Source organism: Pogona vitticeps, chromosome 2 (assembly GCF_051106095.1).
Source record: "Pogona vitticeps strain Pit_001003342236 chromosome 2, PviZW2.1, whole genome shotgun sequence".
In the NCBI taxonomy this organism is placed as follows: domain Eukaryota; kingdom Metazoa; phylum Chordata; class Lepidosauria; order Squamata; family Agamidae; genus Pogona; species Pogona vitticeps.
Genome location: NC_135784.1, coordinates 264,200,397 through 264,218,274, shown reverse-complemented (window position 1 = coordinate 264,218,274; position 17,878 = coordinate 264,200,397). Strand labels below are relative to the sequence as shown.

The 17,878-nt window shown below is 40.7% G+C and overlaps 1 long non-coding RNA gene across 1 annotated transcript; it reads left to right on the top strand.

The window, feature by feature from the left end:
• The first annotated feature begins 411 nt into the window (after positions 1-411).
• LOC144587030 (uncharacterized) lies at positions 412-8,820 on the top strand. Its single transcript, XR_013542174.1, has 2 exons — positions 412-4,950; positions 6,123-8,820. It is a non-coding gene; the product is annotated as an uncharacterized LOC144587030 (long non-coding RNA).
• Positions 8,821-17,878: the final 9,058 nt, after the last annotated feature.

Below are 17,878 nucleotides of genomic sequence, written 5' to 3'. Positions count from 1 at the left end.
TCCTCACTGCCCTCCGTGGAACGTTGCCACCGCTGGTGCCTGATGCTGGCTCCAGCTCCAGAACCAGCACCAGCAGCTGCTCGCCAGGGCTTCAGAATTCCTCGCTGCCCTCCACCATTTGAATTTACCGCCATTGGCCCGGATTAAGTTCGTAAGTCAAGGCACCACTGTATCTGTCTGCTATATGAGCCTTTTGAACAGGTTGAACAGAATTAGCAGTGAAATGTGTAATCAGTTAATGAGCGTAAACAATTAGAACTGATTAGTTCTAATTAATAATTTTACTCCATGCTCACAACATGATTAGCAAAGCGCTGTTGTGTGTGTGTGTTTTTTTTTTTTTTAATAAGAAATCAGTTAATGTGATTTAAAGGAAAACACCTAAATAATTCCAGTTCTGTTGTACCTTTCATGATACTTCAAATCACCTCATCTGGAGGCTGGATCGGTGCTTTTTATTGCTCATTGTCTTCAGTGTCACTCGCAGTTGGCTACTTTCTAGCAGAATGCAAAGATTTCATGGGATCCTTCCGTCCGTCCGTCCGTCCATCCAATGATGCTGGTCTAACAGACAAACCTAATAGAAGCAAGATTGGATTTAGGTTCTCAAAAAATCAAAGAAACTTCCAAATTTTGCTTATGCAAGAAAAGATTTTGGATGGTTATGTCCATTGTAAATCAATAGTATTTCATGTTACTGAGGGAGATTGTTATTTCCTCCAGATGGGCAAAACCTCTACGTCTTGGTTCTTTTGTATTTCTTTAAACCCCTCCTATAGTCTTACTTATGATGTGCTTTTCTACAAAGTTATTTGGCTTCTGAATCATGAGTCCCTTTCCAAAGTGATCTGAAGTGAAGTGAGGGAAACAAAGTGGTACTTGAATCAAAGGAGACCTATTTGAAGCTCCAGATCTAGCTGTGGAACTTTGGGTTTAAAAACTTGAAAAGATGTTTAAAAAAACAAAAAAAACCCCAAACTCTCATCTCCAAAAAGGAAAGTAATACTGTAAGAGAAATAGGAAGATCAAAGCAGGAGATTTGCAGTTCAAATGCCAATGAAAAGCCAAGGCTCTCCTGCAAACCCCAGTGATGGAGTCCATGGCATTTTCTATCCAAGAAATTATCTTGAACAATGGAGTTTTCACTAGACTTATCTTTTAAGCTTGTCTTGTCTTCTATATTTTTTTCTATAGCCTTTGGACATTAAATTAATAATTATCTTCTAAGGGTCTTTTTTTAAAGTGAATTGTGTGGAATACAATTACAGTGGTGCCCCACATAGCAACAATAATTCGTTCCAAAAAAATCATCACTATGTGGATTCGTCGCTATGCGGGGCAAAAAAGCCCATAGGAACGCATTAAAACACGTTTAATGTGTTCCTATGGGCAAAAAACTCACAGTTCTGCAGAAATCCTCCATGCGGCCGCCATTTTCACTGCCCGGTAAGTAAGGAAAGGGCGCGAAAACACAGCGGGCGGCCATTTTCTTCATCCGGCGGCCATTTTGGAACCGCCGATCAGCTGTTCTTAAAACATCGTTATGCGATAATCGGTAAGCAAAATGCTTACTGATCATCGCAAAGCGATGTTTTACCATCTAAAACATCGCAATGTGATTGCTTTTGCGATCGCAAAAAACACATCGCTATGCGGATTCGTCGTTAAACGAATCACTCATTATGCGGGGGACCACTGTATTTAAAATTATCATGGAAGAAGAAGGCTGCTTGTGGTCTACACACACACACACAAATACACACACACAAACACACACTTTTGATTTCAGTGTGTATTATATGGCTTCACAAGTTTAAAAGAACATAACAGAGTACTTCACAGTCTGAGAGGCTACACAATATCATATTTGAATTGCAGGAAGTGCTTCTTCAAATAAAGAAATTAGATCTTCAGTGCTACAGCTGTACTACCAATCAATCAATAATTGCCTCTGGACTGGATGTATTAGAAGGCCATGGAAGAAAGCTGTGCAAACAATTCAATGCTGAATCTCAAACTGAATTGGGCTAATTAGGATCACATTCAAAGTGAATCAGATTGTCCTGGCCCAGGTTTCAGTTGAGTCCAAGTCAGATCTAGATTGGTCTACATTGCTTTTTAAAAATTTGGCAGTTCAGGCACTTAAAAAAAAAAATACAGATTGTGTCTCTAAAATATTGCAGAAGAGGAACACATTACGAAAATGCCAGGAGGGTACAATGGGAAAGTAAAGGTAGGGAGCAGGATTTTGCTATTTGATTGCTCTGGCTTGCAATCAAAGACATGAATCTCACCTGGGCTTTCCAATCATAGTGCTTGCAGGAAGGAATTGTGTGAAGCCTCTCCTGACATCTTCTGGTTTGTGCCTCATAGCTTGACACAAACAGGATTTTAGCCATTGTAAAACAGAACAGCATCATTGTCCGTCACAGGTGACTGGTAGCCCAGTGAGATTACAGAGAGCAGATCACAGAGAGGCCACTGGTGTTGTCAATACATGGTCATTTGATTTCTTGATATAACACTTGCAGCTTGTGCTTCAAATTATTGATAATCTGATAAACAGATTATTCTCATATTCAAAACATCTACACTCATATTCAAAACATCTGCAGGGACAAAAGCTGAGCAGCACTCTAACCCATTCATCTTAGTGCCACAACAATACTGTACACATAAACCAAGTAAAACAATTTGGAATATTAAGACATACTTTACAAAGAGTTGATAAACACATCAGGACAAAAGCTCAGAACCACTTGGCAAAAGCCTCTTTCTCAGCAGCGAATCAGTGGTTGAAAGACCACCAGGATCAAGAACTTTCTTTGTCAGCTGCTCCAAGGACAAAGGGAGATAGCCAACCTATTTTTCCTTTGAGCAGCCTGCCAGCAGCCAATGAAAAGGCCTTGCTTTTCATGCTCATCAAATATGATGGGTGAGACTGAGAAGAATGATCTCCTGTGAAGATCCCAAAGCCTCAGAAGAGGCTTGCATGTTTGCCTTTATATCTGGTAAGTGATTTTCTACTAATTTCCAGACAGTCGCCATGTTCAACTGTTACAGCCAAAGAATGTTTCGGGACTTCTTAAACACTAGCAAGTTGGAAGAAGCTTTCATGGCCTGTGGCTCGAATAAGCATGGGAAGAAGTGGGCTAAAAACCCTGAAAGCTTCTGCCAACAAAGGCACTCATCATTCCAAGCTGCTGTTTTGTTTTGTTTGTATTCAGTTGTTTTGGAACAAAGAAATCAGGTTATAATTTACTGTATAAAAATAGTAACAGTACATAAAAACTCTGCATGTCATTTATAGAAAGTGCAAAATCAATGTGGTAGTAATGCTTTCAACAAATGATTAATTTTGCTTAATTTTTGTGCGCATGAAAAACAACTTTTCTCCAAATGCAGCCAATTTACACTGGGTCTGTAGCAGGTGAGAAAGGTGTTAAACAGGTGGAAACCAGTAACTCCAGATACATTGGGGTGGTGATCCACTCCAGTTGCAGCCCAAACCCTACAGGAATTATCCAATGTTGTAAACCTGTTTGTGATAGGGATCAACTCCATGGGTGACACCTGCAACTGCCTGGTGAATGGACAACCAATGGGATCGAAAACAAAGTATAATATGATATGAAAGTATGTGGAATACTATGATATGGATTAAAGCTCAGATTTACTGCTCCAGCCTCAGATGAGGCTTAATTTCTTACAACAAAGGGCAAGAAGAATCATGCTGTTTAACTGTAGGACTAGGGCAGCCCTTAGCTGCAAAACCCCCCACAAAAAACAACAAAAAACCCAAGGATGCTACTGGTATCTCCTTCTTGCCCCTCCTTCCTTGGAGGGCGAGAGCAAGAGAGGAAGGAAGTTGTCAGAAAGTTGTCAGGGAACTGGCTGCTGGAAGTTACAAGACCAGAGGTACTGTATTATTAATCAGGACCATTTCAGGTCTGGCCCAAGATATTGCCTTTTTCTGTTGAAGGATAAGGTGGTGGTCCTGTCCACCTCCACTCCTCAAACAGAAGCCTGCCAGGCCGCCATTTGAATCTTATTCCACCACTACTTATAGGACAGCAACAGGTTGATTAGGGTTCACCAAGCAGGCTGTGTGACACACAGAGCTTGCCCCCCCCCCCCCCCGTGTCTATGCCATCAGGTTTGCCTTCAGATAGAATATCTTGCTGCTGGTTGCTATTGCTCAGAGCTTGGAAACATTTTTTTTTTTTGGACTTCAACTCCCAGAATGCCCCCAGCCAGAATAGCTCCATCTGCTCCTTGCTCACTCCCCTCTCAAATGAATGCAACAACATGGCAGGAGTACCATCAAGCATGAAGGCAACTGGAAAAAAGCATGTCCATACGGTTGCCTTCTTCAATATGGACTGGTCTGACTGGCTGTTTTCCTGCTCAGTTGGTCATCAATTGCCTGATCACTGAGGAAGGGGCTTTCAGTTCCCTAATAGTGGCGTCATCATAACCTTTAAAGACCTATTTTTCCTGCCAGTGATGGCCTTTCTTTTAGCACTGAAATAATTAATACGAAATTAATGGGAGTTTTTCTCATTCCAGGTCATTCGTATGATCAAGGGAGCAACTCAAGACAGATTAGGGTGAACTGAACCATTACTAAGCCAGCTGAAGCTATGGTATATCCAAAACTATCCCAGCCTGGGTATGTTGGAACTTACTGAGGACTACTATCACCTTGGCCCTACTTGTGCTGCCACAGTGGCTGTGTCCCTGAGTTGGAAGAACTTTGGATCCTCCCTTCACCTTCTCCATCCTGTTTTGGTTTTTCTGCTGGCTGATCTTCAGAAGCAGAGCAGTTATAATGGTGGATCCTTGACTGGCTGGTAAAAGAGGGTTCTGCCAATAGAAGGGTAGTTTTGCTGGCGGAAGAGGCTCCTACCTGTTCCAAACCCATTACAGGCACCACATCAGGATTCCACTGTAAGTCTAGAGGTGTTTTGACTTTTTAAAGTTGTACCTTGACTTGTGAACTTAATCCGTTTTGGAACCGCGTTTGTACATCAAAAAGTTCGTAAGTCAATTTTCCATTGAAATGCATGGAACAGAATTATCTGTTCCAGCATTTCAAAAAATTACCTTCGGAGGTCTCAAAGGGCTTTCTCCCCGACATCGGAGGAAGCCGTTTGAGACCTCCGAAGGCAAAAAGGCAGGGAGAAAGGGCAGGAAATTTGAATTTCTTGCCCTTTCTCCCTGCCTTTTTGCCTTAGGAGATCAATATTGGAGGAAGCCCTTTGAGATCTCCAAAGGTAAAAAGGCAGGGAGAAAGGGCGGGAAATTGGGTGTACTTAATGTACACCCAAACCATCTCTAGACCTGACTCTATATCATGACTGATGAAAGCAGTGAAAGTAATGCAAATGGACATGTAGGGCTACATCTAACTGTAAGACCCAAGTACAGTAGACCCATTAAATCAGTTGGCACCTGTAAAGATTGCTACACCCCTTTCCCCCAGTGGGATTCTTCTACTGGTACAGAAGCATCTTGTAAATGAGAGGAAAACTTCTCAGTTTTCTCCCTTTGGGAGGGCAGTGGTGATCAACACCCCCCTCTGACACCACAATTAATACAAGAAAAGATGTTCCTCGTTTGAACTTGGAGACAGGAGAGAAAGGAAAGGCCTAGACAAATATAACCTGGCATTTAATTTCCTTCTACCTCCTTGAAGACTGACTCCCTGTGTTTTGCCACCTAATGAGATATCTCACCAATTTCAAACTTCCCTTGCATCTTACTAAATGAAAACCGTAAAACTAGCAGGTTGAAAATGACATCGGCAACAGCAAGATTTCCAATCAATTCCCTTTGCACACCTCACTTTTGATTTTGCTCTCAGACACTTTTCAGTGCCTGCTTGACAAATGGTGTGAACAGATGGGAATTTTTTAATGACTGCCTTCAAAAGCATCATCTTGGATATAATAAAAAAATGTAATGTGATTATCAGTGTTCTCCCATTCCAGTTACACCTGTTTCTACCACTTATATCAGTATCATAGGATTTTATGCAAGTGATTTTATGAGAAAGACTACAAGAGAATTCCCATCTATCTACATTAGTCATAATGTTTTGTACTTTTTTTCCCTTGAAGGATGTAAATGAAACAATTATCTATAGCAATGCTGTTGGAGGGCATTATGCAAGATTGCAACAAAAGCTGTTTCGTTAACAGTGCATGCTGATGAAATACTTTCTCATAAAGAGATGTTCTTCCCCAGAAGGGATGAAGGATTTACTTATCAACTAGAACATCCTGACCTACACAAAGCATATGGCAAAAAGAATCTGCCAGGAGAGAATGATAAATAATACAATTTAAAAAATAAAAATTTGTAAACATTTACCTGACGTTGCTGTGCATTTCTCCACCAATCATCATTGTCATATGCCATCAAGTCAATTCTGTGTTATGGTGGCCCTGGGGTTTCCAGGTAAAGAATACTCAGAAGTTATTTGGCATCCTCTCCTTCTAGGGATGCCCTGGAATTGCAGCTTGCCCAAGGCTACACAGATGGGTCTACTTGCAGGAGGCACAGTGCAGAATTGAACCCTGGCTATGCAGCCAGATACCTAAATCATATGAGCCAGACAGCCAACCAGTACTCAGATCCAAATGGGGTTGTTCAGATTCATCTATTCCCAGTCTGTGTCACTTTCAAAGCTAGCCATTCATAAATTTGTCTAGGTCAGTTTCACATTTGTCAGCAAACTTCCTTTTTCAAAATATTTACACAAAAATTGTCACCTACGTGTTAAAATTCATATTTTTAAACAAATCATTTCTGTCAAAACATACATTTCTAGATGAATTTCCAAACTTTTTTAAAAAACTGAGCACATGTCAGAAGACTGTGAATATTGTGGATTTTAGTACAGTACAGTTTATTATTATGGTCCTTAGACCAGTCACAGAGAGCAAAAAACATAGATGTTTCCAGTTTCCAAAATTCCAAATACGTTATAAAAACATTTGACATTAAAAGACCATTTAAAATCTAGTACCTAGCTACCATAACATTTCAAAATTTCGGGTACCTCATTAAAAAAAACATTTGGCATTTAAAACACAAATTAAATCTAGTATCTAGTTACCATGGAATTTCTGAGGAGTTACTCAAGTCTAGTTCTCTCTGATTGGCCAGGGATGTTTTCAATCAATGGGGTATTAATCTGATTTCGTGCTACTGCATAATGCGGGCAGCAGAAAAACATGTGCTCCATGGACTCGACCTCGCCAAGGGAGCAGGAACACAGCCTCTCAGCAAGTGGGACATTCTTGTACTTCCCTTCAAGCACAGCAGAAGGGAGGGCAGCACACCTTGCCAGTGTGAAAGTTCTCCTAAATCCTTTAACTTCCAGTGATGTTAGATAATTAGCTGGTTCTATAACATTTTTAATATAGGCCTTTGCCATAGTGTTTTATAGGATGGAAAGATCTGATTGGTGCCCAATATACTCAATTCTCTGCTTAACAGTTTTTTTTGTTTAGGTTTTGTTTTTGTTTTTTTTGTTTTTGTTTTTGTTTTTTTTTTTTTTTGGCTTGGTCTAATCCATATAATAAAAAGGCATTGGGATCGACACCAGTTTTCATCATATAGCTCTGAACAGGTATGTCCCAGTTTGATTGGAAGTTATCAATGAATATCAGAGGAAGCAGCCCTTGTGGGATAAGATAGGCCTTTAACCACATGTATATAGAGAGGTGAGCACTCAGCCCTGAGCACTCAACCCTGAGTGCTCATTGGAAGGACAGATCCTGAAGCTAAGGCTCCAATACTTTGGCCATCTCATGAAAAGAGAAGACTCCCTGGAAAAGACCCTGATATTAGGAAAGTGTGAGGGCAAGAGGAGAAGGGGACAGCACAGGACAAGATGGTTGGACAGTGTCATTGAAGCTACCAACATGAATTTGACCAAATTTCAGGAGGCAGTGGAAGACAGGAGAGGAGGGCCTGGCATGCTCTGGTCTGTGAGGTCACGAAGAGTCAGACATGACTTCATGACTAAACAACAACAAAAAATATAGAGAGGATGCAATAATCCAGGCTTCAACTTTTAGGCATCCTGTCTCCAGTCTTATCCTGGCATTTGAGACACATCTGGGGACCTGTAAAATGGTTCTTAAAAATTTGGATCGTACCCTTTCCTGAGGTGCAAAATGTGCACTGACTGGCCATAAGAATGACCCATACAGCAGTTGGGATAGTGTCTTGGCCTGGTAGAGTTTTAGTGCTGCTGGAACAAACGCACCGCCTTGAGATTGTGAATATTTTTAACTGTCTATGTTCTGAACTATTTCTCCTGAATGGATCAGTCCAGCTATCTTGGTCCAGGTGCATGTCTGACCATCTTTGTGTGTGTTGTGTGGATGTTCAGGAAAAAAGCATATTCCCCAAGCATTCAAAAGACCAATCCTACTACTACAGTATATCAACTTGCAGGAAAATTCAGAGACAATTCTTACATTAAAACTGGATAGCAAACATTCCCCTTTTTTCTTATTCTTTATTACTTTATTTTATGTGGATTCCTTTGTCCTTTTCTATAAGAAGAGGCCTCATCCAGCGCCTACATTGAGGTTGGCATTTGCATGGTGGCTTTGCAGTAGAGATGAGCAGATGAACCTTGAACCAGAGAAACTGATGAGCCAGGCTGATTCATAGTTCAGTTTGTGAGCTGGTTCAGGAATCTCATTTTGGCAAAGCAAAATGAAGTGGCAAACCTTTCCCCCCTTGGTGTTTTGTTTTGCTATGCCAGAATGGGATGCTCCCTCCCCTTTCTACTGCCCCTGTTACCTCGTTACCTGCTCCTGCTACCTCTTCTCCTGCCATCCCCTTCACCGCCACGGCCGCCACGGCCATCATCGCCATCCTCAGAAGCACCAGGACCAGATTCTCTGCCAGGAGTCAGCCCATTGCCATTATGCATCCTCCTGCTGCCCAGCTGATAGGTAGGCATATGTGTAAAGGCAGGAGCTATGGTGCAACAGCGACACAACAGGAGCAGGTTGCTGCCCCTCCCAACACAAACTAAAAAGTGAACCACAATTAGTGGTTTTCCAATTAGTTCATGGTGGGTTGTGGATCATGGCTAACCACAAACCATCATGAACTACCATTTTTCAGGTTTGTGCCCATCTCTACTCTACAGCTGTGTAATTTCATCCTTTTAGCATTTTTTTTTTGCACCGTTATTATTAGCAATGGCTCCGTGTCCTGTTTGCCCTAGTTTGGAACAGTATTATTGAATTTTTTTCCTGTGATTCCTTTTGTTTCTTTCCTAACATAGTTGTGTGTGTGTTTGCTGTGAGGTTCCAAATTGCCTTGGGAACTATTCATTTGTGAAGGCAGGGTCAATGTTTCATAAGTAAATAATTTACACTGGGCAATTGGAAAAAAGTAGCATAGCTTTAGAAATGTTTAAAAATGTCCGTAATATCATTATGACCTGAAAGAACAGTCTCAGTCCCCAGTTTTTGGAAAATAAAAATATTCAGGTTATTGGCCTGAAGGTAAACCAACACTGTTGTTGTTGTTCAATTGGGGGAGGGGAGAAACACACCCCCGTACAAAAAATGCCAACACGTTTGGCATTATTGTTCTGCCAGTGGTTTCCAAAATGTTATGTACAAAGGTTGCAAAAAGCCACAGGCAGAAGTTACTGAGTTATGATCAAGCACAGAATAAATGTTCGTTTTGCCAGTTTTCTCTCAAAAAGAAAATATTAACATCTGTTACATTTAGCTCACAGAGATCTCAAACAGCCCTTTGATTCATTTAGCAGGTGCTGCCTTTGGCTTATTTAAAAGGTACTCTGAATACCTATTATACAATTTATAACACAATCCATGGATGCTGGAAGCAGATTGTAATGCTTTCTATGGGACTTCCTGAGGTAAGTGAAAATTATTATCATACACCATTGCTCTGTGTTGAATACATGGTAGTCAGGGTCAGATTACAGAACGCATTTCCCTCTGCTGGAGCCAGATCTGAGTTCTCGGAAGTGCTACTTCATTGGGGGAATGTCGTAGCACTGACAGCTCCTGGGTCCATGGTGATATTTATGTGGAAGTGTTCCAAAAAATGTGAAAGCATTTTTATTGTCAACTAATGATGCATAATAGGGAAGAAAGGAAAGGAAAATGGTGGCTCATTGACTTTCAGCATGAATTGATCTTCTGTGGCCAAATATAAGAGTGCTCCAAGCACAAATTTACGACCAGTTGTCACCAAACCGGGAGATATTGTACAGGGGAGGCATGGGAAGCTTCTCTTTGATTTTGGTGTCTCTAGCTGTATGATGGAACTTTTCTGGGGAGGATCTTTGTGGATGTATGACTCAGACATCTGAAGCCCAATCTTCACCTAACTTGGAGGATTTGTAGAGGAGAGTCAGAGTAAGCTTCCCTGCAATGTTGGTATCTCTATGTGTCAAGGGGGATATTGTATAGCCCCAACAAACCTATGACTCAAAAACCACTAAAAATTTATCAGTTCATGTTTGTCGAGGACATCGATTCAGATGAATACAAATAGATGAATTGGTGATTTTTGATGAATTTTCCAATTCATTTTTTAAATTTGTATTCATAGGGAACAGAATAAGGAATAGAATAGGCAGCAGTTCAGAAATTCACTTTTTATTGTTATATGCTTCAGACTTACAGCAACAAAATTTTGTCTCTTGTCCATCAAGAATATTTAATATGAAAAACTTGTCATTAGGAATTTGTGAAGCAATCTCTGCCATTTCTACTGCTTCATGGTGTTCTTTCCACCATCTTTTTCTTTTTCTTTTTCAAGTAATTTTACTAAATAAAAAGCTCACTGTTGAGAATACCCCCCCACACTTTATTATGCTGTGTAAAAGCCAATATCAGTCACCTTAACTATTATAGGAAGTTTTCAATCTCCCTGTAGTACTTCCATCATTGAGACTTTCTTTCTTTCTTTCTTTCTTTCTTTCTTTCTTTCTTTCTTTCTTTCTTTCTTTCTTTCTTTCTTTCTTTCTTTCTTTCTTTCTTTCTTTCTTTCTTTCTTTCTTTCTTCTGCCCATCTGGCTGCCAAGTCCACTCTGGGTGGTTTAGAGCACTATAATATAATATAATAAGCATCAAATTAAAAACAGTAGACATGATAGCTAGAAAAATCAAAATTAAACACAGACAAAACAACTTAAAATTAACTAGAAATAATTTAAAGTGGTTTAAAGGCAAGGTGGCAGAACTGATAATACAGCCACTGCATTGCAATGTTATAAAACCCCTCAGCCAGTTGGTCACTAAGGGAAAGCCTTTTTATTTTTCAAAATTAAAAAGTGGATATCCAGATGAGTCTCTGCAGCCTTTGAACCACCTGCCAGTCTTGAAGATGACCCGTTGCCCCTTCAAGACACCCACCCTAGAGTGTGAAAAGAAGGGAGTATTTAAAGTGGCAGTGGAACACATGCCAGAACTAGGGTCCCTTCCATATAGCTATTTGCTAATGCAAGTTACAGGTTTCAATAATAATTCTTAAAAGAAACAAATACTGGCTTTCTACAGTAATATCTTATTTATCAGACATCTTTGTCCTAACTATTTCTGGAGACTTCATCCAGGAATTTTGTGTGTGCGCGCGCATGTGCGTGTGTGTGTGTACATTTTTACACTTGAGAGAATTTGTTGGCTACAGATAAAAATGGGAGGCAATATTTCATATCTTCCACAGGAAATCACAACAACTTAAGGTTCAGTGTCTAGAAAGGGCAGATTTAGCAGAATGAAAAGCTATGGGCTGCTTTATGAGAACATTAGTTCTTTATATAGCAGCCTTTCTCTACAACCCCTGTCCTATTAGAGAAGAAAGAATGTATACAGCAGACAATCTCCTGCCACAATTCTGCCCTTATTGGATGAACTTCTTAAGTTCCAACTTGGCAAACAAGGGTAATTGCAAATCGAAGAATTTTAGAGTCACCAATGTATGTGCTTTTTAAAGAGTTTTTGTTGATGTCAAGATTAATCTGTGACCTCTATTGCACAACTGAAAGAGGAGTTATACCCAAGAATTCTGCCTGGAAACACTTCGTACAAAAACAAAATTTCTGTGTAACAATAATAATCTATGGCATTTGTTCTTGTGACTGAGGTTGAGAGTTCATGCCATAAAGGGGATTAAAACTTCAGATGTCATTCTCATTATAAGGCATGGTGGTATTTGAAAATCTGAAATAGTTGTAGATCAGAGCAGCATAAACCCTTGATGTCTCTCAGTTCAGATGTTCAGTGTTTTGTATCTTCCCAAAAAGGGGTCATGCAAAATCAGCTAACAAAGGCCAATGAACCACATTTACAGTATGGAGAAACAAGTAGCAGCTGCATTTTACGTTTGCTCATTGGTTGCAGAAGAATTTAATTAGAGAGCTAGACAACATATGCTATTAAAGACATTAGCTTTATTCAGTCATTAAGTGAAATGCTTAATCTTAACCACCACCAGCAGAGAGAACAGGCTAGATCTTTTATCCTTGCTCTCACAAGCAGAGAGCTAGATCTGAAGAGGAAACCGCCTCTTTCTACAATCAAAGAGCATGAACAAACTGCTCTTTTTTTCAGATGCAGCTCACCACAACGGAGTGGTGCTAGCCTGCTCCTCCCTCCTCAAGGTTTTGACCTTTTCTTGAATGCCTGAATAGAAAATCTTGTTTACTATGGTGTGTGTCTCTTCTCCACAAATTCAGAAACAGCTGCCCATTGAGTCCCAATCAATATTGTGACCATGCTGCAGTAGGAGGGATTTGTTGCGGAGTTTTGAATTTCTCGTTAAATTCCTCTAGCTGCACAACAGAAGTGCAGAAATTCACGGAGAAGAATTAGCTTTAGGTTCCCCAGAGTAGTCCACTTCCTTTTTGTCATCATCAACTGGCACTTATAGTCCCAACAGCTCACTCTGAGACATTAGGAGAAAGAATAAAAAGCATCTTTACTTACAGTCAAACAGATCAAACAGCAAACTGACAAACACTGCTGCATTCAGCAACAAGCCACAACAAACTGCTTCCAACAGGCTATTAGAGAGAGAAAGAGACAAAGCAGAGAGGTGGAGCTCTCTTTGAAACAGAGGCAGGGAAGGAACAATTGGTTAGTGCTGTTAGTGATTGACAGTCACTCCCACTGAGAAAGATCCCTCCTAGCTAAATCTATTAGAGGCAGCATGCAAGGTTTAGAAAACTTCAACAGGTTTTTCCTCCTGCAGCCCAGTTCTAAGCACAATTGTCACTCCTGGGTTGACCTCCCATGCCAAATAAGAGCTAGGCATTATTGGGACTGCCATGTGGAAGGAAAAAAAGATAACCCTTCCCCAGACCTAAAATAAGATAGAGGCTATGACTAGAGATGGGGTATTTGTATACGAATATCCCCATGTAGCTGGAGTTAACAAGGGTCCAGTCCCTGGGGCAGGACCGTCCACTCACATGTCTCACCCACTCACCACTGGACCCGCTCATCCTCCCAATCGCTCCCAAGCACCGTTATCTTCCGGGTCAGCTAGCCATTCCTGGCAGTGGGAGGGAGGACAAGTCTCCCTGCAAGGCTGCCAAGTGGCTAGCTGAGCAGCGCTCTGGAGCGATTGGAAGGAAGAGAGGGGCTGCCACTGCCCAACGCATGAGTGGATGGTCCAGCCCCAGGGGCTGGACTCTCATTAACTCCAGCTGCACTGGGATATTCATATTTGTCTTAGTATATGAATACAAATACCCCATCTCTAGTCATGACATTTGGTACCAGACATGGCTAGGATTACAATTCAAGTGACTTGCAAAAATGATCAGGAATAACTATTCAAGAATATACAAACTGTATGTTCTGCTGTGCTCCACACACAGAAGCTTCTGCAATAATAAAAAGTCTCATTGCACAGTTTCTAGCAGAAGGGGTGGGGTCTCCATATGTCGTGCAGGATTATCACTCCAGAAGTGTCTCTTCAATTGGAGGGCAGCATGCATAAGTAGTGCATCTCAGTGCTCATCTTGTGAGGGTGAGGTTAGAACTCCTGGCATCTCCACTCCTGACAAATTTTAGTGCTCAAAAGGACCTTGGATCCATCTTTTCTGATTTTTCAAACTTAGAAATGGTATTTTTGGCACCCCTTGTAGATGCTTATGTAATTATTTCTATTTATTCCTTAACCTCATCCCCATGTACTGAATGGGTTCTGCGATATTTTCTGACTTCCACAGCAATTTCAGTGTTTTAAGGATTATGACTGGAATGAGCAGAAGGGTTAAATTTATACTTCCAGTACACACTGGATATACGCTTCCCAAGTGAGGTCAAGCTACCGACAACCAGAATGTATTCTGTTTATTAGCACAACGGTTTATTTTTAAATGGCAAGGGACATTATTATCTTTTTAGTCTCAGTATATTTTCCAATACATTTTATTGGCTATGACAGAAAAAAGTGGCCCTATTGGGGCTTTGGCTTCATGGCTCAAATTAATCTGTGCATGCTGCCAGGTTGTCCATGGACCGAGAGGTATCAAAAGTAAGCCCATTGAGTAACAACATACAGGACCATGACAGAGGTTCACTTTATCCAGCACACATTTATTTCATGGCAGCCTGGTGTACACTATCCATTTCCCTGTCTCTTAACCCATGGGTCCAAGTTTTCAGTCCTTTTGGCCCTTCAATGAGGGGCCTGAGAGTCATTCATACCCCTTTGGTAAATCCCCAAAGGGGTATGAATGAGGTTTCCATCTTAACCCCGCTTGAGGTTTCCATCTTAAACACTATTTCTGCATTGGGATAAGTTGCACATTGCTGAGAATGCAGGCCAGTGAGGGGCTGGGGCCCCTGGCAAGTGTGTATGGTGGAAGGTCATCATGGGTGCAGTAGGTTTCCCAAACATTTGCCCAGTAAGGTTGTTCCAATCCACTGTGTCTGCCCACTCCTCCTTTTCTTCCCTAGTGTCCTCTCCCCAAGTTCCCCCCTCCCCTTTCTCCTTCTGGTTTAATGGTGAAGTGGGCCAAATGTTCCTGTTACTGCCACCTGCAGATGACTTGTAATCAAACAAAAGATATGGGGAGAAAAAGGAAAAGAGAGACAGAAGGAAGGAAGGAAGGAAGGAAGGAAGGAAGGAAGGAAGGAAGGAAGGAAGGGAGGGAGGAAGGAAGGAAGGAAGGGAGGGAGGGAGGGAGGGAGGGAGGGAGGGAGGGAATGGGAAAAGGAGAGGACCTAATTATAAATTACTTACTAAATTACAGACCACAAAAAAAGAAAGAAGAAAGAAACAATTTAAGGCTGCATTCCATAAATTAGGAGCCTGTAATATACTGTCCAGATTACCAGACATAATACCCTTACTCACCAGAAGATTAAAGAAAGGTACCACTATACTTTCCTCACTATACTTTCAACAGCCTCACAAGATATGAGCTACTGCCTCTTGCACTCCACTCATATTACATCAATTAGAATCAATTTGCCCAACCCAGAAAGCTTGCTATGAGCTGCACAGTGTGCAGACAGTGCCTGAAAAGGGCAGTCCTGGTGTGCCAACCTTCCTGATGGAGATCTGACAGTCCTACAGAGTAGGACAAAAGGAAAAATCTCTACAGCTACTGCTATCTAGCTCCACCACTTCTGCCACTCACATCTTATTTCTTGCTGGAAATAGTATTTGATTTCACTTGGAAACAAGGGAAGAGAAATGTCAGTGTCAGAGTGTTGCAAGGTGGTGTTTTTTCTTTCTTTCTTCCACACTTGATTTCCCTTAATCCCAATATCAGGAGCTATTTAGCAAAAAACAGACCCAGATTCCCATAAAAAGGAGCTCTGTGTTCAACAACCAAATTTCATTGATTACTCCAGTGGCACAAGCCATTCCTTGGATGGCTGACAGACCTGAAAGGGAGTCTGACAAAATAAAAGAACATGATCAGGTGCTTATCCTTCACCCATTCAAGTGCTAAAACTATAGCCATTAATTGCTCTGTCATTATAGATATCCAGTTGGACAATCTGACCCCTTTATGGATCTCAGAAAGGCTGAGGCCCATCAGTAAAAATCATGAAGGAGGGACTCGAATGGGACAGAGCAAACCTCAGAGCAATCTGCTGAGCACCTACTGGGATTTCTTCCTCTACAGATTTATTGAAAGTATAGAGATCCTCTTCTCTTTCTCATCTAGTCATCCTAGCTACTGTATCTCTTAGTAAATACCAATATAATATTGGCCTAAGGGTAAGTAAAGCATGTAATGTAATAGATTTTGAGAGAATGTTACAGGATTCTTATACAGCTTCTTAGAAAATCATTATTTATTGACAGATGAAAATCAGTTGACACCTAGCACCTTTAAGTACCACCGTACATTTTTACAAAGACAATTCAGAATGGGGGATTTTTCTTCCCATGCTGCCCTTATAGGCAGTTGGCCCACTACAAGTCTTAAATTTTCATATTCCACAGTAATGTTACATATACTTTACCACATTTTAGAACAATTGGTCATATGGGATAAAAAGACAGCAAGAGGTCTGCTAGGACCATATTTCACATGTACATAGCACTTCAGTGTTCAGACAAGTTCATATATATTAGCAAAGGTATCAGGCAAGTATGCATTTTATCTTTACCTGTTCAATTTACATGCAGAATGTATTGCATGGAAGGCTGGATCAGACCTGAAGTGAAAAATAGATAGAAGAATAGCATTAAAAAAAGAAAATATGCAGATAAAAATATGCTATGGGCAAAAATAGCAATGACTTGAAATGTCTGTTGAGGTAGGTTAAAGAAGAAAGTGCAACAGCAGGATTACATCTGAACATTAAGACAGCATGCATAACTTTGATGTGGAAAATAAAGAACTAAAAATGTTAAAGATTTATTATACTTTGGTTCATGGAGACTGCAACTAAGATGTCAAAAGAAGAGTGCGACTTGGAAGAGCAGCTATGAAAACAAGTAGTAAAGTTTCTCAAGTACACGGAGGTACTGCTGAGACCAAGGCAAGATCATCCACACTATGGTAATCCCAATTACTTCATACAGTATGGATGTGAAAGCTGGACAATGAAGAAAGTAGGCGGGGGGGGGGGAAGAGACTCATTCAAGATGTGGTGTTAGTATAGAGCTTTACATATGGTGTAGAAAACAAGAAATATAAACTGATGGGTTCCAAATCAAGCCAACTCTGAGTTCTCACTAGAAGCTAAAATGAATAGACTATATTTTGGACATATTGGAAGAGGACAAGACTAATTGGAGAAGACAGTAGTACCAAGAAAGTTGGAAGGCAGAAAGAAAACAGCAAGGCTGACCATGAGGTGGATTGTCTCATGACAGACCTTTCCAAAGTCATTCATTTATAGGGTAACCAGGAGTTGCAAGCAGGTCAATGGCCGATAACAACAACAATTATAACTTTTGTTTTCATGTCTTTGTTTTGGTTATGCTGTTCTTTTTTAGGATTGGGTCAAGATTGAAGCAGATGCCATGGAACCTTAAGAAGCAGACTTCTCTGCCCTCTCCTTTCCCTGGAAGCCCTCCTCACCCTCTCCTGAAAAAGCTACACACAGAGGATTAGAAGGTGCTGTAGAATGGGATAGTAATGCACCTTTTCCTGGTGAATTTCAGAATCTAACAGAAATATCTTCCTTTTTTTACATTTTCTCCCAGTATTACTCATGAGAACACATTAAAGATAGAAACTTTTGAAACTCTCATTATTATAATTCTCTAACAACTCTGAATATATTGTTCAACATAAAGCAAGGGAACACAGTCCTTAGGAAATGAAGGGAACATCTCCTGTAACCCTCAAGGTAATTATATCAATCAAGCACATTATTTT